A 20,938-nucleotide genomic window follows, 5' to 3' on the forward strand; every position below is an offset into this window, starting at 1 on the left:
CAAGCAGGGAGAGTGGGAGAGGGAGAAGCAGGCCTCCTGCTGAGCAGGGAGCCCGATGCGGGGCTCGATCCCAGGACCCTGGGATCATGACCTGAGCCGAAGGCAGACGCTTAACGACTGAGCCACCCAGGCGCCCCTTCTTCTACTTTTTCAAGTGCAGTGTATGGTTTTTTTTTTTTTTTTTAAGATTTTATTTATTTGACAGACACAGTGAGAAAGGGAACACAAGCAGGGAGAGTGGGAGAGGGAGAAGCAGGCCTCCTGCTGAGCAGGGAGCCCGATCCCAGGACCCTGAGATCATGACCTGAGCCAAAGGCAGACGCTTAAGACTGAGCCACCCAGGCGCCCCAAGTGCAGTGTATGTTGTCAAAAAGCCCAAAATGTTGTGATAATAAGGCTTGTTGGTATTCCTTAAAATTGGCAACGTGTCATCTTGGTGTCATGGCGCACATGCACTGTATCCTGATGAACAGCTGTAGATGCTCACGGCCAGAGGACCACACATGCCACCTACAAGGGGTAACTGTCCTAGTAAAAAAAAAAAAAAAAAAACCTAGACTGTTAGCACTGGACCAGGCTCTTGGAGAGGGAAGGGTCAAGTACAAAAGAACAGTCTGCAAGCTCGATGGGGGAAAATGTTGAATTGGGGAAAGATCAGGGAGTAGAAAAAGGGAATGTGAAAAGATGTATTTCATCCAGTACACATGAACCACAAAGCCCACGGAATGGATTTCACGAGCAAGGATGGAAGACGTTTTAGGAGTGGGGGACTCTGAGCTGGATCTTGAAGAAAAAATGGAGAGCTTTTTAGAGAAAAGTGGCACGTGTTGAGAATGAAGGTTTGGCATGACCACCCCGCAGGACCCCGGCTCTGAAGTTAGCAGGGAGGCGAGCAGGGGAGGGCTGAGTGAGAAGGCACGAAGGTTCGTTGTCTCAGGGGCAGGGAAATCCTTGCAGCTCCTTGAGGGAGCGCTGTGAAGCAGATCAAGGCCGCATGTGCTGGAATGTTCCCACCAGATGGGAATGAGCGGGAAGCTGCCTGGGCAGTGCAGGAGGGAATGGATGCTGGCTGGGCTGCTGGCTGTGGGAAGGTGGGGCCATCCCTCATGGGGGAATAGTCATCAGGATTTGTTCAAAAACTAAATAGTAAAGAACCGAAGGAAGAGAAATTCAAGTCTGCAGAGCTTGAGGCCAGCATGGATGGCATGGGTTTTGAATGAAGATCATGTGAAAGCTGGAAAGAACTTGCAGTGGGAAATCCTTCACGGTCCTCGAAAGAGCTGAGGTGGTCTGCATCCCTGGTTCGAAGTTTGGACTCGGGACTCCACCTGCCTGGGTTCAACTCCCAGTGCTACCTAGACTAGCTGTGCAATTTTGGCCCCATTTTCCTGTTTTACTTTCCTCACAAAATGGGGATGATAATAGCACCTACCTCGTAAGGTGGCTGTGAGGATTTAAATGAATGAGCATAAGATGTGTGGAACAGTGCTTGGCATGGAGTGAGCACTCAGTGAATGTCAATGCTGTATTACTGTTAGTATCCATCATATTGAAATCAGACCGTAGGTGTGAGGTCAGATGGAGGGCTGAGGATGAGACATCTAGAGCTGGGAGATGCAGATGACTGAACTCTGGGAAGAAAGGATCTTCTCAGTGGAGTGAGCGCAGAGGTTGGTACATGGAGGACCAGGGCAAGTGGAGATCAGCATGGTGCCTTGGGGAAGACCCCTGTGGATTAGTGGGAGGATAACGTGGAATCCAAGATGGGCAGTGAATAACAGGAGAATTAGGCAAATCAAGAAACTGTTGTCATGGAAACCAAGGAAGAAGAGAGTGTGTGTTTTTTTTTTTTTTGTGAAGATGTCATCCAAATCAGATACGTTGAGGATTGAGCGTAAATTGAGGGGGGAGAACATGTACCACTGATTAGGCCTAGATACTGTTAAAGATGCTAACGCAGTTCAGTTCTGAGATAATTTAGAAGCCAAGTTCAAGGGATAGAAGAAGCAGGATAGGAGAAGATGGGAAAAATGGTGAGTGGTGTATGGAGGAGGCAGAGTGAGTGAATGCAGCCCCCTACTTCCCCATGAGATAGCGGAGTATTTTGAAAGACAGTTGGAAAGCCACGAATAGAAGGCAAGACATCAGGAACACAAGTGCAGGAGGGAGTAAATGCAAGCCTCCAGGGAGGGACTTGGCAGCATGATGCGCCACACAGGAAGAAGGAAAGCTCGAGCAGGTGAAAAGAGCCCTCTTGTCCAAAATGCGGGAAGGGAGTGCAGGTGTGGAGGGATATGGGGAGGCACAGGCCTGTAAACTGGTTTTTTTTTTTTTTTTTTTAAAGATTTTATTTGACAGAGACACAGCGAGAGAGGGAACACAAGCAGGGGGAGTGGGAGAGGGAGAAGCAGGCCTCCTGCGGGGCAGGGAGCCCGATGCGGGGCTCCATGCGGGGCTCGATCCCAGGACCCCGGGATCATGACCTGAGCCGAAGGCAGATGCTCAACGACTGAGCCACCCAGGCGCCCTGTAAACTGGTTTTCTTGATGGGGGGTAAATACAACTTTGACCTGTGTGAATAATGTGCTGCTTGAACCTTAAACTTCTAGTTTTTTACTTTTTTTTTTTTTTTTTTGCAAAAGATAAATTTCTTATTCATGATGCTTATTCGTAATCATTCATAAGCTTATTTGCTTATTCATAATTCTAGGCACTGGGGAAGAAGTAAGTTGAGTTTAATAGCTTTTATTTTAGAGGTCATTTCTACTAGAAAACTTTGGAAACCAGCTCACAAAGGGATTTCCCTGTTCACACTGTCAGATGTCTTGTCTGTTGGCTGGAAAAGTGTCCCATGGCGAGAGGCCCTGCTTGCTTGGCAGTCCCCAGAGCAGGGACAGGTGAGGATTAGGCTACCCTAGGGTAGCTTGGTCAAGATGCTGTGAATCCCAGAAGTGGGCAGTCCTCTTACGGTTTCTTTCTCCATCTTGAAATAGAAGAGCCAGGTGGGATAATGCCATAGTCAGCCCAGACCCACCTCGGTGACCTCACCTCCGTCTCTGCTTCATTTGTGGAAAACCCTTCATCTCTCAGTCCTTGGAAAGAACTGGCTCTTGTCTTTAAATAGCCTCTAACAGGTTCCCTTCATATTTGGACATTAGCATTAAAGCAAGTGATTTTACAACTGCACAGCAGGCTTCTAGATGAAGTGCTGCTGTACCATTTATATGGGTTCTTGGGAGTCGGGGAAAGAGAAAGCAAATGCCCAAACCCACAAAGAGGACACAGGGAGCAGGGTTTCGGACAGGGTTTAGGTGGCAGCAGAGCCGAGGGGTGTCCTCCTCTCAGCATGATGGGGCTTGAGAAGAGCCCAGGGCTTTGGAGGATGTGGCGACCTCAGGATCCTGTGCTCGCATGGCAGCAAGGATCCTGAGGCATTTCCTTTCTGGCTCTCCATCAGCAGCGCAGCTCTGCAGGCAAAAGGCAGGTTCAAGTTTGAGCGTTTCGATACCTCAGGCTGCTGGTAGCTCCAATAATTCCCACTGGACACTGCCTGGACATGTGTTCTTATGGAATGATCCCAAATCTGTAAACATCCAGTTGAACTGTTTTCTGGCAGCAAAAAAGCTCAAAGGAAGCACTTGAGAGAGGAAGCAACTTGTCTGAACTTTGCTCATATGTGGGAAGTCATTCTTCTCAAACCAGGTACTTCAGTGAGACCAGACCCAGAAGAGAAGATTCGGGGGAGAACAGAGAAGTAAACATCCCCTCTTTTTTTTTTTTTTTTTTTTTATAAATGGAGCTTTTTTTTTTTAAAGATTTTATTTATTTATTTGAGAGAGAGAGAATGAGAGACAGCATGAGAGGGAGGAGGGTCAGAGGGAGAAGCAGACTCCCTGCCGAGCAGGGAGCCCGATGCGGGACTCGATCCCGGGACTCCGGGATTATGACCTGAGCCGAAGGCAGTCGCTTAACCAACTGAGCCACCCAGGCGCCCCGTAAACATCCCCTCTTAATAATGGTGGTAATTGCCACTGTTGTGCTTGGGGGCAGGTAGCTGGCCTTTGGTGAGGGCGTCCGTGTGTAAAGCATTATGCTCAGCCACCTATACTTTGTGTCTGCTTTGGAACCATTCAGCCCTTGCAACAACTTGTAATAAATTAGATACTGCTATACCCACAGCTTGATAGGTGAAAAAATTGTGTTGCTCCTGTCCTGTAGACACGCGGCCTTGGCTGGCTTCGTGCTGTCAGGTTCCCAAGTGCATTCTCTTAGGCAGCGAAGTGGTTCTTACGGGGCCGTTCTCTGTCCTTTCACGTTCCTGCTTCAAAGTTTGAGATCCTTCGCCATTGAGGTCTGTGGAAGCCTGCAGTTGCAAGGCTTGAGCACCGGGCTTCCTGATGATCTGCCTCTCTGTCAGAGAATGTGATAAGCCTTGGTGCCCACAGTTTTTTGCTGATGTTCTTTTTGGCGAGAAGCACCATTGTTTATCACTTGACAAGAAAGCCTTTCATGTGTTTGACCTGAAGGACCTGATTAGCAGAGGCAGAAAAAGGGAATCAGCATTGCCATCTTTTAAAAAGTAAAAGAAGGGTTTTGTGGTGTTTTTTTTTTTTTTCCATCCCTCCCACACACCCTGGAAATCCCATAATTAGCCCAACAGCCTTCTTCTGATGATGGATTTCCTAAATCACTCCCAGAAAGAACTTGGGTGGTATGTACGTCTCTTCTAAATAAGGGTCTTGTTTTTTTACCCTCTCCCAAAATGTTCATTTCCCACGAAATCCCAGAAACATTGACTCCTAAAATATTACAAGGCATTGGCTTCTAAGTGATTGCAACTACACTGAGTTCATAAGCTCAGATTTCTGAGGAGGTGACTAAGAGCTAAGAGTACATGCAGGCCCCGCAGTTGATAAGTGTCTTTGTGCCTCAGAGCTATGGGACAGAAAAGACTTCTGGTTCTCTGTAGCTGAAGAGGGTGGTGACCCACTGAGGCATATGGCTGTTTTTCATTCTTCAAATTTTTATCAACTTAGCTACTCTGGACAAATTCGGTTATGGAAGAAGTCAACAAATACTCAGCAAGTTCCCATTCTGTAAGTCCTGTGGGGTGGGGGGGGACTCTTCCCTCCTAGGATTGAGAGTTTAGTAGGGGGATGGACCTTGACCAGTAAGCCCCAAGACTTAGAGAAGCCCACCGACAAAGAGTGGCAATGAGCAGCACAAGGCGCTGAATGTGCAGACAACCTCGTCTGAGGCCGGTGGTCAAAGGGGGCTTTTGGGAGGCCTGGGCTTGCGGAATCCCAGACACCAACACTTGGAAGATCGGGGTGTTCCTAAGTTCACAACTCTGGCTGACTCCCCTTTCCCTATAGCAGAGGCAGAACGCTGTTCCCTGAGGGTGGAACCCTACTTCCCCTTTCTCTTCAAAGTCTGTTTCTGTATCTAAAAATGAACTGGAGCCCCATCTGTTTGCAGATTTTTTTTTTTTTTTTTTTTGAAAACCCTTGAAATGTTTGTTATTTTTAATACAGCTTCATGTGACTCTTCTCATCTTAGAGAAGATGCTTCTCCTCTTCAGGTGGTCTAGTGAGCACGCTGGGGATCTGTAGCCCTTCCCCCTGGAAATGGAAGTAAAGCATCGGTGAGCAACCTTCTGAGGGAGGCGCAATCGTAGCCACTGGGCTGTTTTTTCCATAGCCTGTTGTCCTGTTGCCTGGATTTAATTCAGGGGAAGACTGAGCACTTAATTCACACTGAAGTGGCCTGTGAGCTCCGGTAACTAAGGCGGGTGTATATTTGTACCATAATCGATGCCGGTGGCGTGATCTCTGGGTGGTGGTTTTCTTAGAACGCTCACCACACTTCAAGTGCCTTTGGGAGGTGCTGAGTTGATGGTTGGAGGGACAGATATGTCACCCATCACTGTAACCCCAGGTTCCAGTTTAGCTTTATGGCTCCAATTTTGCCGATTTCTTACATGCCAGCATGTTAGTTTCTCATGGCGTCCCTTCTCGGTCTAGCCCCTCAGCCAGTCTCCCTGCATCGGTCCCTGGACCCTTCTCCCCCACTCTCTTTCCACTCCACTGAGGGATTAAAACTCTCAGTCCCATTCCATGCTTCCGGCTTATCACTGAGAAGCTTTCCATTGCTTTTTCAGGATGAAGTCCAGAATTCTGAGTGTGGACTACCAGGCCATGTGTCCTCTGATCCTGACTGTTCTCTGAAATCTTTATTCTCTCTCCCACACGAGTGTGCCCTCCTCCCTCCTCTCTGTCCCAGACCTTTCCTGGGCTGTTCCATTGCCCTTGAATGCCCTTTCTGCCACAGCTCACCCGGTTAGCTCCTCCTCTTCCTCTTTATTTCCAGCTAGAACATTATTTATCTCTGAAGACTTTTCTTCGGACCCCAGATCACCTCTGGTCCCTTTCTGACTTACTTTCATATCACTCATACATTTTCTTCATCGTGTTCATCCTAGGTATGATATATTTAGTCTTAAAACTAGGTCATTCATACCTGTCTCTCTCATCAGACTGAAAGCTCTGTGCGGTCAGATGTTATTTATCTTGTCTCAGATTTACCTGTGAACCCCCACACTTAGCACTTACATAACTTTTGGGGGGTCACTTACAGAATTGCGTGGCTGTGAACAGTTCTTGGATCCCTATTTGCATAAAAGTTGGTCGTTTTCTCATTTTGGGGAAACCTACAATGCTAGCAGTTCTCCCCACCATCGCCTTCGGGGGCTCACCTCACGTTAGGGTGCCACTTCCCCAGGGCAGTTCCGCACACACAGTCTCATTAGACCTCTCAGAATTCCCACTGGTCGTTAGGAACTTTGTTGGACAAATGGCTGAAGCTCAGAGAAGGTTGGTGATTTGCCCCGTTGCTGCAAATGGTGGGTAAGGATAGAGAATCAAGATGTTCTGGTTCTGGTTTGAGGCATGGGCTGCCCTTCCTGACGTGTTCCGTGCCGGCCTGTTGAACTTTGTAATGAGAATACGCCCGTCCCTTTACGAACTGCGCTGACTCAAGGCTCACGGGTAATGAGTGAGCAGTGACTTGGGGGACAACTGAGTTGGGGTGGTTGGCATCTGTTACTCTTAGAAATCTAGCCTTGCTACTGGAGACTGAGGAACTAAGTTAGACTTGGATGTCACTGTGAATGAAACAGAAGGTTTGTTGGCTCTGGCCACAGAGAATGCCCACGAGAGTTTGTGGAAGGAGGAACTTAATAAACTACTCACTAAACGGGTTACACGTTTTCCTTCAGCTGCATGTAGACGTCTTAGTTACGATGAGTGACAGATTGTGGCAGGATGGGAGATGTGCCCTGCAGTCAATACAAGGCTTGCTGTGCAGCCTCCCCTGAAATTCGAGAACTGGTCCTTGGTAACAGGCTCACTGCTAGATGGGCTGGGGTGGGGGAGGGGTTCGGCATTGGTAGGTGTGGCTCATTTAATGAGAGGACTAAAAATACAGTGGGTGGAAGAAAGGGCAAGGAGAGGTTTAGCTAATTAGAAATTCCTGACCACCCACAGCCTAATGAAGAAACGCTCCCCTATTGCCAGAAGCTGGCAAGCTGCCAAGGGAGGTGGGGGGGGGGCGGTGAGCATGTGGGCAGATACCTGCTTCCCCCGGGGACAGACTTCTCCGAGATGCAGGCTGGGGTAGGAAATGATGGGCTTTGAACCCAGACAGATCTGACTGGGGGAATTGCTGCCCCGCTTCTCACCAGCCTCAGCAAGTTAGCCTTCGGGAGTCTGTTTCTCATTCTGTAAAAGGGGTTGGGGGGGGCGGTGAGGATGCCTCCCAGGGGAATTGCATGACTCGGATGCCGCAAGTATGTGAAATTCCTAGTACCAGTCCTAGCACGGAGTGAGGTGCTGGATCATAAGTCATCGTGGATGTGTTTGCCGTGGGCTGCCCAAGTGCTGCCTCTGCTCTGTGGGCTCCTGTGGTCCACGAACTTCTGATAGGGCAGCAGTAGATAAGCTTAGCTTCTGTCTCATCAAACTGAAGACACCTGTGCTTTCCCATTTCTGTATTCTGGAATCTGGGATGTCTTACAGTCGATGACATGCCCTGGTTTGATGGGCAGTGTTCTTTACTTTCTTAGAGGTGCATCTTACAATGGATGGCATCTGGGATTCCCTGAGACCCAGAGCCAGAGGATTCGCTGGGAAGATTCTCAGGCGGGTTGCCTGGTGGGTTAAGACCCAGAACCCCCCTCCTCATGACATGCAGGGAATACCCATTTCTCTGGAGTGTAACGGAATTAAGACTGGAGTTTCAGTGAGTTGCTGGTTAAGTTGGGGGGTGTATGTGTGAGCAGAGGCTTATCTTTGAGGAAAGGGTTCAGTGGATTCATCTGGAAGAGGCATGTTGGCAGTGAATTTCAGGGAAAATTTCTCCCTTGTTGTCTGCCTGTGTAGGAGTTTGATTTTAGCACTTGGGATTGTGAATTATTTGTTGAAAGGTACTCCCACCTCTGAAGCCCTTGTTTGCACCTGGTGGAGAGAATAAAGCTTTAGAGCACAAAATATAATTTCCTTCCCTACTTGTTTCTTTTCTTAGTGTTTTTAGAAAATCCTACTCAGTCTCTGGGTCCTTGAGCACTTTTCTACTCTACTACTTGGAACACTTTTCCCCACTACTCAGAACACACACCACGCCACACCCATGCCCACCATGCATACACCGGGGCGCACACATGAGTGTGCACGTGCACACACAAATTGGCCTACCGAGACTTTAACAAGCACTGGCATTTGTCCTGACATGTACCTGCCTCTGAATTTACCACCTGGACTTGCCTCTCAGTGTCCTGTCTGTGACACTGGTCAGGGTGGGACTCCTGAACAAGCCTTTGTCGTTATTTCTCTGGTTCCCTTCGAAGCGAGGTCCCTACAGTTTGGGTCTCTACCGAAGTGCAGGTGCTTAGGGATGCTTTCAGGCCTGAAACCCAGGTGAGGCTAAAAGAAAACTGGAGTGGAAACTGGGCTGTGTTCCAGCAGAGGCGCCTCCAGCATGTGCATCTCCACGCTGGCTGGGGGCAGTGGGTCAGGGGAGTGCAAGACTTTAGGGGGTCGTTCAGAAACAACGCCTCTGAATGGAAGGCGTCTGACCGAGTGACAAGGAGGAATCCCCAGTTATTAGGGCACAAGCCTAATGAGAGCCATCCTGGGAGGAGAAGAGCTAATTGAGCGTGACCCCTCTGAGGACTGAACAGTTACATGTGTAGACAGACTCACTTGGTGGCCTCACCCGTGGCTGGGGACCTGAGACAATGCTCAGGCACATCTGCCCGGCCAGCGCTCAGCGCTCTGTTGAGCGTGCTGGGCAGGAAGTGGCGCAAACACTCCCGGCCCATCCCCGTGTCGCCCATGATCTTGGCCGTGACGGAGGATGCTGTGCGGTCTAGCCCTCGGTGGTGCTTTTAACCTGTGTTAGGGCTGGGCTCCCCTTTACGTCAGGAGATGAAGCAGACTTGGGAGCCCCGGTGCTTTTCTGTGAAGCCAGCAGGTCCTGGCTCTGGGAAAGGTACTGCTTCCTAATTTTATTAATGATAGGCTCTCCTCCTTTCACCTGTGCTCCCCCTCCTTCTGGAACCCTGAGGGGCCTGTGGTGGAGGCCGCCGTCTTCCCCGTGGCTGGCCTGAGTAACAAACAACATCCTGATCCACCTTCTCCAAGATGGAAATAAGTTCCGTCCTTCCTAGACATCCCTGCTCAAAAAAGATGCCAGACATTTTCAGTATCTCTCGACTGGACCCAGATGGAGACAGTCTTAATTATGCTTAAAAACAAAAAACAAAACAAAAAAACACAGACTGGGGTTTGGTTTTCATGAGCAGCTGTGTCTTTGACATGGCTGAATTCTGATGGACCCTCATCTAGATTCTAGCGAAGGGCTGCAGAGCGCTGCCTCCCCGGGGCACCGAGCTTTGAACACGTCAGTGACTCATTGCTCCCTGCCGTGTTGGTGCTAGAGTGGAGTCCAAAAGCACAAGGGCTTGCACACATCGATCCCTTGGAGGCAGCAGCCCCTTGTTCAGCATCTCCTGTGACTCATCCCCAGGAGGCGAGGCCCCAATCGCCTTGAGAACCGAGGCGCACTCCTGGGGCTGAAGTGAAGGCATATCTCAAGGCCCTAATGATCCCCCAGATCTGCAGACAAAGACAGCTTAGCTGGAGAGAGGATTTGGTCAGGGTGTGTTGCGGGGAGAGGGGGAGGCGATCTTCCGGCACTGAGCTCAGAGGATGAAAACTTCCAGCTTGTTTTTGCTTTTTAGCACACAGCTGTTTCTGAGGAATGCAAATCCTTTTTAACATTTGAAGAAATGGACTCTGAACTCCCTTTTATTTTTTTAGTGAGAGTTTTAATACGTATATATGATCCATACATGAATTAAATTCTTGAATTAACAGAATTGGGTTTTGTTTGTTTTTTTCATTAAGTTGGTACCTAGCCTACTCTTCTTCTCCAGAACCAGGCAGCGACAGGCTGGAGCAAGGTAAGGAGGTGGTGAGCCAGGTTGCTGTGAGCTGTGGAAGAGTATGCCCTCAGCCTTATGTGGGCATGTATTCTAGGCTCTTGAGTATATACCTTGGAGTGGAATTGCTGAATCATGGCAACAGTGTTTCACTTTTTGCAGTCTTGCCAAATTATTTTCCAAAGCAGCCACACCATTTTACAGTTCCACCAGCAATGGACCATAGTTCCATTTCCTCCACATCCTTCCCAGCACTGTTAGAGGTTGTCCTTAATTATAGTTGTCCTGCTTGGTGTGAACTAATATCTCATTATGATTTTAATTCTCATTTCCATAATGAATAATAATACTGATCATCTTTCCATAATTTTTTTTGGATGTTTGCATCTCTTTTGGAGGAAATGTGCAAATCCTTTGCCCATTTTTTAATGGGTTGATCTTTTTATTGTTGAGTTGTAAGAGTTCTTCATATATTCTGAATATAAGCCCTTTATATGAGCTGTTATCTGCAAATATTTTCTCGCATTCACTGAGTTGTTTTCACTTTCTTGATGATATCCTTTGAAGCACAGAAGTTTTAAACTTTGTCCAATTTATTTTTTCTTTTGTCGCTTATACTTTGATGATATGCATAAAACCATCCCCTAATCTAAGGTTATGAAGATTTACTCCTGTTTTCTCTTGAGTTGTATAGTTGTAGCTTTGACATTGACAGATGATCCATTTTGAGTTAATTTCTGTATACAGTGTGAAGTAGAGGATCCAACTCCATTCTTCTGCATGTGGTTATCCAGTTGCCCCAATACCATTTGTTGAAAAGACTATTTTTTAAAAATTCAGTTTATTTAAACTAAAAAAATAAATAAATAAAACTCACCCATATCTCCCACCCCTGATCTGCTGCCTCTGGCAACCACCAATTTTCCTGTATCTGTGAGCTTGGTGTATATATCTGTGTATGTGTGTATTTAGATTAAATTTAAAATTTAGATTAAATTTAGACATGAGAGATCATAAAATATTTCTGACTGACTTCACTTAGCAAATGACTCTTTAAATGTAAAACACAGTTTACCATAGTCTTAAGTTCCAGAATTGCTTCAATATCAAGCCAACGAAAGACAGGCTAAGAAATCATCAGGGTAAGTCCTGTATTTGGCAGGAACCTTAACATATTAGTAATGTGTAGACATCGAGGGAAGTGTCCTACCCTTAAGATGTATATGGAATGGTGACAGCTGAGAGGCATCAGGGATAACTCAGGAGCGAGGGTGTTGAAAGAAGGGAACAGTTAGTGTGTGTCCTTGCCAAGCCAGTTCAGCTTCCTCTGGAAGCTCTGCCCTCAGCCTCCTTTGTGTAGATTTGGCTGACTGCACACAGCCATGTGAGTTCTGAGTAGGAGAGTGAAGATTTTTTATCCTTTTGTTTGGTGAGTTCTCCTATGCCGCTGATATCTTCCCAAGTCCTAGGCAGAACTCATCACGACCCTGCCTGCTTCCCAAAGCATTGTGTCTGTGCCCTGCACAGTGTGTGGGGTATTTGGTTATTGATTTGTTTATTGCCTCTGCTGGGCAGTGAGCATCTACAAGGTGAGGATGTTTTATTTATTTTTGCGTCTGAGGTTTAGCTCCGTGCGTGGCTCAAAGAACACAATAAAAGTGAATGGATCAAATTGAATTAAACCCTGCGAAACTTCACTTTTTTCAGAGTGCAATCTTGGTAAAAGATGACCTTTGTGTTTCATTTTGTGCCGCCCCCCCCTTTTTTCCCTAACAAGCTGATGTCCTGCTTTTGTTTTGCTTTGTTGGTATCCAGGTACATGCTTCTAAACTTAAAGGTAATGTGGATCACAAGACCTTTTTGTCCTAATAAATGTGGTACTGCAAAAACAAGATCTGGTTAAAGGGAAGGGTGAGTGTTGCTGCTTCGGAGCTCAGTGAAAGCTGAAGATTGGTTTTGAAACTGAAGGTACCTGATGGAAACGGGCATGTCGTTTCAGCTACATGATGCTCTTGAAGACCTGTTAATGCTTTATACTCTTAAACTGCTAGGTATAATGAGGGTGGCAGATTGGGAAGGAACTCATATCCTCACAAATGCTTTTAACCTTTAGAAAGACTCTGTATCTGTGCTGTATCTTTATTTTGAAAATTGCACAAAAATCCAAATTTAGTGATTGTACACATTAGCAAATTATTCAGGTTGTAACAAGTCTGTACTTTCAAAAGAACTCACTGTGATTTCCCTGGCTCTTTGACTTGCCCAAGCACTGAAAATATGCATACAACTTTACCCCCAAAAAGGTACTTTTGGAAAAGTGAGGTGAATCTATTATCCTGTAATGTCCGCCTTTGTGGACACATAAAAAGAGAGATTCTGGCAAAACCAATCTAGTAGCATTTTAAATTTATTGAATCTGGCTGTTTTGTTCACTTTTTTTTTTTTTTTTTACATTGTTTATAGTATTTTGTAGAGAGACTAGCTTTTAGAAAACACAAAACTTAAACATGCTGCATGTGTTTTCAAGAGAGTGAATACATGGAGAAATGGAGGTATTTTTCTTGTAATTCCTTAGTCCTCTTGCCTTTGAAAAACATATACAAAGTAGCAAATCTAAGATGGCTATTCACTTACCTGGGTCGAACATCTTTGCCCATCCAATAATACAACCTCAGCCTTTTTTTTTCTCCCACCAGAACTTGGCTTCTATGTCCCTGGCTCTATGCTAAATGCAGAAGCACATTGTCTGTTGGGTAGTTCAGCCCAGAGAGATGGCACGTTTATATAAAGCTGTTATCTTTGTAGGCAGAACGCCAGGTGCCATGTAAGAGGGACGAAGTATCAATAGACTGGGACCAGGGGCTTGCACTTAGATTTGGGGTTGTGTTGCTTTTATTGTTGTTAGGGTGTGTTCCTACATCATGCCGCGTGCAAGGGGAGACAATGACCATGGTAGGAGGAATAAAACCTCTCCTTGATAAATGCTCCCCGATCGTCCTCGGATGCGGGCACTGGGTGTTTTTTGTTGCCAGAAGCCTGCGTGTAGAGGCACCATGGATTGAACTCCTGTATTGATTACTTTTTTTTTTTTTTAAAGATTTTATTTATTTATTTGAGAGAGAGAGAATGAGAGAGAGCACATGAGAGGGGGGAGGGTCAGAGGGAGATGCAGGCTCCCTGCCGAGCAGGGAGCCCGATGCGGGACTCGATCCAGGGACTCCGGGATCATGACCTGAGCCGAAGGCAGTCGCTTAACCAACTGAGCCACCCAGGCGCCCTTGATTACTTTTAAGAAGTGATTTCTCATCTACTTTGGTTTTCATTTTCAAGGAGGTGTCCTTTAGGGAATGGAGGATGGTTTTGATTTTTTAAAGCATCATTTATAGCTTTGTCAGAATTTCGTTGGATGGATGGAAAGAGTGGAGGCTTTGGAATTATGTCTTTGTCCCTTATTAACTGAATGACCTTTGATGACATAGTTAATCCACGCAGTCATCACTAAGCGATGTGTTTGTTGAATGCCCTGTGCCGGGCCCTCAAAGACCTCATGTTGTAGAGATGAACATAGGGAACAGCTAAGGAAGGTTCATGGGACAATAGGGTAGGGGCATCCCATCCTGTCTGCAAGGATTGGGAAGGGTTTTCTGGAGGAGGGGCAAAATTCCTTTTTTGTCTTAATTTCTTCTTCTGTAGAGATAATAGTACTTCAGTGGGTTAGTGCTTATGTGTTCAATAAGAATAATAAAAGGTAAAAAGGCCTGCCCCACAGTCTGCTGAGCGAATGCTGGTTCCTGATGCCATACCTCGGGAAGGCCAGCGTCAGGTGCGTGGAAGGAGGGTGGCTCAGACTACAAGGAGGTTTCTGTGGTGAGCTGGATGGAGATGAACAGACACATCACAGGAAAGCGGAGGCCCTGAAGGAAATGGAGAGCTGAAATTGAGAAAAAAGGCCCAGAGCAGGTGGTGTTTTCTCCTGTGACTTTCACCCACACACTACTCTTTACCCGGTATGTTTTGGGCATCTGCCTTCACGAAAAGTGGTGAGTGCACAAGTCGGTATGGGCTGATACTGGGGTATTTCGGTTGCCCAGTAACGGGCTCCTGCATCGTAGTACATTTGTTATAAATGGTGCTGCATTGCTTATGAAAACCACTGATTCATGCACCTGGTAAAATATCTTGATTTTTTTTTTTTTTTTCATTTTAACTTTGGAAGAAAATAGTATGGTTTGGGACTGCCACGTGGTGGTTTCCTGCTGGGTCAAAGTACAATGACCCACTCTGTGGCTCTCACATCCCCCCTTTAAAAAAGAGGGGGGGTTGTTGGGAAGAAAAAGGAAGAGTTGATGTGTTTCACATGATTCAGAATACGAAGTGAATAGAGTCTCTGGGTGTCTGTTTTCCTTTCTTTGATGCTTCATTTCATGAACCAGGTGGTGTATTGGTTAAAAATGAGATTGAGAAGAGCAGGCCTGGGTATTCATCTTTACAAGCAAATGGGAGATGTACGTGCTGGTCTGGACACACTAAATCTTCATGCTTAAGCTGCGCCTTTGGTTTCTTTCAGATTTGATCTGTAAGTGGAGGTTCTAAAGATAGAATATAATTGAAGTTAGTATCGAAGAGGGGTCTTCGTTTCAAAATCTCTTAAGTACAGAATTAGAAGTACTTTTCTCCTGGGACAAGTTTAGTGAAAGATGCTTTTGTTTTGATAACGTGTGGGCCATATGCCATCTAAATTTCCTTCCTAGAAAGACCCAGTGTACTTTTTATTTTTCCTAATTAAAATATGTCCACAGGATTAATTTTGTCATGTTCTGACATGAGAGAGTTGAACAGGTATTTTGGGGTGGGAGTAGTTGTACTGTGATCATACTTGTGTTTGCTCATCCATTCACAGTGACACCTGGACATTCAAGCCTCTGAGGGGTAGGCAGGCAGGGCAAGGGGTGTGTGGCCAGAGGAAGGAAGGATCCCTAGACTGTTTTTCTACAGCACTCCCGGCAGCCACAGTTCATCAATTAAAGACTTCGAAGCCAAGTTTTTATGAAGCTTGGGTTTTTCTGTACGGTTTGGCTACCTCGAGGGTGATCTATAATAAAGGCCAGGGGACAGAAATATTTTTCTTCTCCAGGCAAATGCCTTTCTGATTCTCTCAATCTAGCTGTCCAGAAAGTTGACTGAAAACAGGACATTGCTGGGATAAATCTGATTAGGGCTTTCTACGGTACAGCTTTCAGCAGACATTTCATTTTATAGGCCACTTCCCTCGTTTCTTTGAAGTCGATTTTGGCCCTTCCATGCAGCAGGGACACTTCCAGATTGGCCGAGGGAATGGGGGCTTCGGGGGGAATTGATGATCCACGGAGCCCAAACAATTGGGTTTATTGAAAACACCAGCACTGGCTTCATTGTGTCTAAGGGCAGTGTCTCCACTCTGTTGTCTTCTCTGTTTTTGGGTGCATCGCATGGCCTCCCAGAAGGCTGACGCTCTTCCTCACAGCACCGCACTCATGGGGGAGACAGGCCCCAGACAGGACCGGGAGAAGGACCCCAGGGTCCAGGTGCAGCGCAGGGGTGTGCTGAGGGGAGCCCTGAACTTGGGCGCTTATGGGGAGGGGCATGTGTCCCGGTGAGGTTCACAGGGACATGGAACACAGCAGCCCCGAGCGGAATGACGAATGGCCCACGGTTCTGCCTTTCAGGTTGTCCTTCCCCGGGGAGACACCATGTGCCCCAGGAACCTCAGTTTTCATCGCTTGATAGGAACCCACCCGGCTGGTTCCTGTTGTGCCGGAGCTTGCCGGAATGGGGTCTGTGCATCTGCAGCTAAAATGTCCAGGAAACCCCCACATGGGCTCCAGACCCATGATACCTTAGGTTCCCCCCACCCCAAACCCATAGCAGGGCCAAGCAGGTTTTTAAAATTGTGGGATATGACCTCTATGTCTTTGAGCTAAGTCAGTTTTTTTCCTTGATAACCCCGGTGATAAGGTGGTTAGCTGTCAGCATTAGACGTGAACCAAGTACTTATGGAGACTTCATGTCTGGTTTCTTAAAACCATTCTTCATCATGCCCTAGTTTCATGATTTGATTTTAGTAGAATTAATCTGAAATGACTCACAATTATAAAATTAATTGCATTCACCTTGAAATTACAGTTGGTTAGCTAAGCCAGGGGCATCATCCTCCCTGGGGCAGTGGCTGGCCCCCGGTAGCTCTGGTGATCTAAGACCCTGGGGACCCCTCGGTCAGTGTGCCAGCTTCCTTGGGGGGTGGACTGTGGAGCAGACCGGCTCAGGTAGGCACTGCCTCGGTGGCAGGCAAGCAAGTATGAGCTGGATGTTGGTCTGAAATGCCCGGTAACGGTAAAGACCAAAGAGGTAAAGCATACTTCCTGGAAGAAAACCCAGGCTCAGGTGTTTGAGGTTGGAAGAGGTAGGATCTGGGCAGGTTTAAGGTTTTCAAGGTAGCCAAGCCCAAGATAGGAGAGCTTCTTTGAGGGATTGTGGGGGCAGGGGGCGAGTTCCTTTTCCTTCATCCCTGTCAGCCATGCTACCATTGACCCTGGGCTGGGCCAGGCAAGGGGAGGTGCCTGACCTGCAGACAGGAGGTGGGGGCAGGTGGGATTTGTAGAGGGAAGTGAAGGCTGGTGGGGAGGCAGATGGCAGAGAGATGCTGAGTGATAATTGGGTGGCTGAGTGTCTGTGGTCAACTCAGCCATGGGAAGGGACTTCTTTCTTCTCAGAAGAGGAATATCTTTAGGTCAGCATAAATGAGTCTGGGACTGCCTATATTCGATTTTTCCTTTGGACTGTTCTTATTTTCCTCACAAACTGACTTCATTCACACACTTTGGCAGTACGTGACCGAATTTGGAGCCGAGTTTTTTTTTGGCAAGAAAAGTTCATTAATTTTAGTTGGCTCCCCACACATCTCACAAATGTGCCTGAAAAAATAAAGTGTCTCTTCTCGCCACCTAAACACCATAAAATTGCCAGGAATGCTGGGTTTTCAGATAGAAAGGATGACCCATTTATGTTGATGCTGTGAGGAGAAAGGGTCCCCCAAAGCATTTTGAGCTGGAGCTTCCTGGAAAAGGATGTGAATCGCTGAAGCCTCAGTGCACAGACTCTCTCATGCCCACATTCCTGAAAATTCTCTTCATTAACCTTTAAAAGTGATGGGGGTGCCAAGCCTTGCGAGTCTATCTGAACGCACTTAGAGGAAGGGCCCTGCTGTGGCATCTTGTTGAACTGGGGTCTTACCTGTGCATGGTTTTTCCTTCTACTTCAGGTTTAAGAACTCAGGGCTGGGGAGAGACTAAAGTGCCTGCCTTCATTATTCATCTGAGTGAGCAGGAGAGTGGCAAGTTCATAGAAACCTCTTAGTGTGCAGGCCCAGCTGCGCATCTTTTTGCTTCCCTTGTCTTCATTCTCCCTGTACTGGGGTGTGACTAGCGTCCCCTCAAAATTCATGATGGGTTGGAATCTCACAATGTGACCTTCTTTGAAAATAGGGACTTTGCAGGTGTAATTAAGATGTCACAGGTCAGCGTGGACCCCAAATCCATTGCCTGTTGTTCTCCTAAGAAAGCCACGTTAAGACCCGGAGGCACAGGAAGAAGGCCATGTGGCGAGGTAAAGAATATAGCCATGTGTTGACGAGCCAAAGCAGGCCAGGAGTTTCTGGGAGCCCCCAGAAACTAGGAGAGCAACATGGGGCAGGTTCTCCCTCAGCCTCTAGAAGGAAGCAGCCCTGACAACACCTTGATTTCGGACTTCTAGCCTCCACAATTATAAGAGAACTCATTCGTGTTACGTTAAAGCACCCAGTGGGGCGCCTGGGTGGCTCAGATGGTTAAGCGTCTGCCTTCGGCTCAGGTCATGATCCTAGGGTCCTGGGATCGAGCCCCACATCGGGCTCCCTGCTCTGCAGGAAGCCTGCTTCTCCCTCTGCCTCTCTCTCTCTCTCTCATGAATAAATAAATAAAATCTTTAAAAAAAAAAAAAAGCACCCAGTGTGTGGTGCGTGGTCATGTCAGCACCCCCGCCCCTCCCCCATCGGACTCCTGTGTCTCCTTCGCCCACTCACTGGAGGGTGCACAGCCGCTGTTTGGAATAGCCAGGCCCTGCCTGTGGTGATACTGTCTTTCTCAGCAGCGGATTGGAGTGGATCCTTGAACATCTAGATTTGAAAATCGTCCGCTGGCCGGCTTCCAGCCCCAGCTTCTGTGCTTGCCTCAAGTTCACTTCTCCACCGTGTGGGACGATTTGGGGTCTAATTTAGAGCTGAGTGTAGGTGTCAGAGGAAAGGCAGAAGCCCAAAACAAAACTCCCTCTTCCCTCTTTCCTGACTTGGCTTCCCAGACCAGGGCACGGAGTGGCTGGAGCCTGGGCAGGGCTGGGCACGTAGAGCCTTAGAGGCACAGCTTTCTGGGCGGAAAGGAAAGAGTGGTGGGTAACAGCCGACGGGGAGGCATCCCAGTGGTTTAGGCTGGCTTCGTGATTCTGGGTGTGCCTGGAACGCCGCCAGTGTGGCCGAGGGAGGGTGCCTGGTGGGACTAGGGTAGAAGACTTGTTTTTGCCCACGTGATCACGACAGTAATTTAATATTTCAGTAAGAATTTAAGGGATAGGGTCGTCTTGGGATCTTCTTGTTCTGTACCATCACTGCTATTTTAGGTATTTGTCAGAAAAGAGAGGAGGTCTTAACCCTCGGGTTTGAGCCTGTGTATCAGGAGAACACATCCTTGTGCCTCTCCTGAGGGTAGGGCCCTCTTCCGTGTTTGGGTTGAAGAGATGTATGGGTTTGCGGGGCGCCGGGGTGGCTCAGTCAGTTGAGCATCTGCCTTCAGCTCGGGTCATGATCTCAGGGTCCTGGGATCGAGCCCCGCATCGGGCTCACTGCTCCGCGGGAAGCCTGCTTCTCCCTCTCCTGCTCCCCCTGCTTGTGTTCTCTCTCTCGCTGTGTCTCTCTCTGTCAAATAAAAAAATAAAATCTTAAAAAAAAAAGTTCTCTTCGTTTAAAAATAAATAAATCTTTAAAAAAAAAAAAAAAGATGTATAGGCTTGGCTTAGTTGGGGGGGAGGGGTGTGGGCAGGATAGCACCCGCAGGGGCGTCTAAAGACTTAGATGGCTCAGTTCTGCTGCTAACTCATTGGTCTCGGAATGTCCATCTCTAAAGTGGTGGTGATAATTGTCCGCTACCAAGGGCTGGTGGCCAGGTAAGATGCCTACTAAGCCCCAACGAAGTACTTGGCTCACCCTGAGTTCTCTGTAATTGTTAGTCTTTATCATTAACGGAGTTAGCTACTGGATCACCTACTGGACTCTTCCAGACCTCTTTCGTTCTTTACAGAATGAAGGAGTGAGGCCTGGTGCCCTCGTGGGTTCTTAATGTAAGAATCGGTCCTCTTTCATCCATCGAGTTGATTTGGAGAAGCAGCCCAATGTCACCATTAGAACCTTCACAAAGTCCTATTGTGAAGGCGGTGATTTCCAAAAATGTAGGAAGCCTAAGAGGAGAGAGCTCCAAACTACTTAGTTGATGGGGGTTAGGGGGCGGGGAGTATACTGATTTTAACCCCTAAAATTTGAGATACTACTGAGCTATGAAAGAAAATCTGTCTTGCAGAATCCTGCAGTGCCATGTTCCTTCTTTTGTTGGGCTCTTTGTGTGAATGAATCTGCTTTCTATTTAGGCCATTGGAATAGTTATATCTGAAACATTGATTTAAAACTCGAAGAAATCTACAACTTTCTGGAACAGAGCCTAGACTCCAGAATTAAACAAAAACTGAGTACTCAAAACAGTGATCACAAAACCCCCAATGGCATGTTCCACCCTGCTAGAGTCCCTTCTACGCTGCTTTTTAACGGAACTTTCAGAACCTTCTGAAAACGGCTTCATTTATTTGATACTAATTATAAATACTTTATGATAGAACCTTTAATATAAAAATATTTTTGAAATGAATTTTATATCCTTCTACAGGTTTGACTGCTGACTTTCCCAGTTTACATCCAATTAGAGCAAGCAAAAAGGAGAAGAGGGAAATAACTATGTTAAATGCCTACTATGCTCCAGGCACTTGACATTGGGTTTATGATTTCCATTTTATTTTATTTTTAGTTTTTTTAAAGATTTTTTTTTTATTTTTTATTTGACCTAGAGTATAAGCAAGGGGAGCGGCAGGCAGAGGGAGAGGGAGAAGCAGGCTCCTCGCTGAGCAGGGAGCCCAATGCAGGACTCGATCCCAGGACCCTGGGACCATGACCTGAGGCAAAGACAGACACTTAACCATCTGAGCCACCCAGGCGCTCCTGATTTCCATTTTACAGATAGGGATGTAGAGACTCAGGTAAGGCAACTTGAAGTTCACCCAACTACCAAGTTAGGAGAGTTGTGATTTGAACCCAGGTTTGCTTGTCTGCAA

General features: G+C 47.0%; 1 protein-coding gene across 3 annotated transcripts in view; it reads left to right on the forward strand.

Annotated features, from left to right (window-relative positions):
- LOC115939585 (protein kinase C alpha type-like) overlaps positions 1–20,938 on the forward strand; it is a 156,018-nt gene that overhangs the window by 103,500 nt on the left and 31,580 nt on the right. The gene's annotated exons all lie outside the window — the stretch shown is intronic.

This window comes from Leptonychotes weddellii, chromosome 15, assembly GCF_054177405.1.
Source record: "Leptonychotes weddellii isolate Sample4059 chromosome 15, ASM5417740v2, whole genome shotgun sequence".
NCBI lineage: Eukaryota > Metazoa > Chordata > Mammalia > Carnivora > Phocidae > Leptonychotes > Leptonychotes weddellii.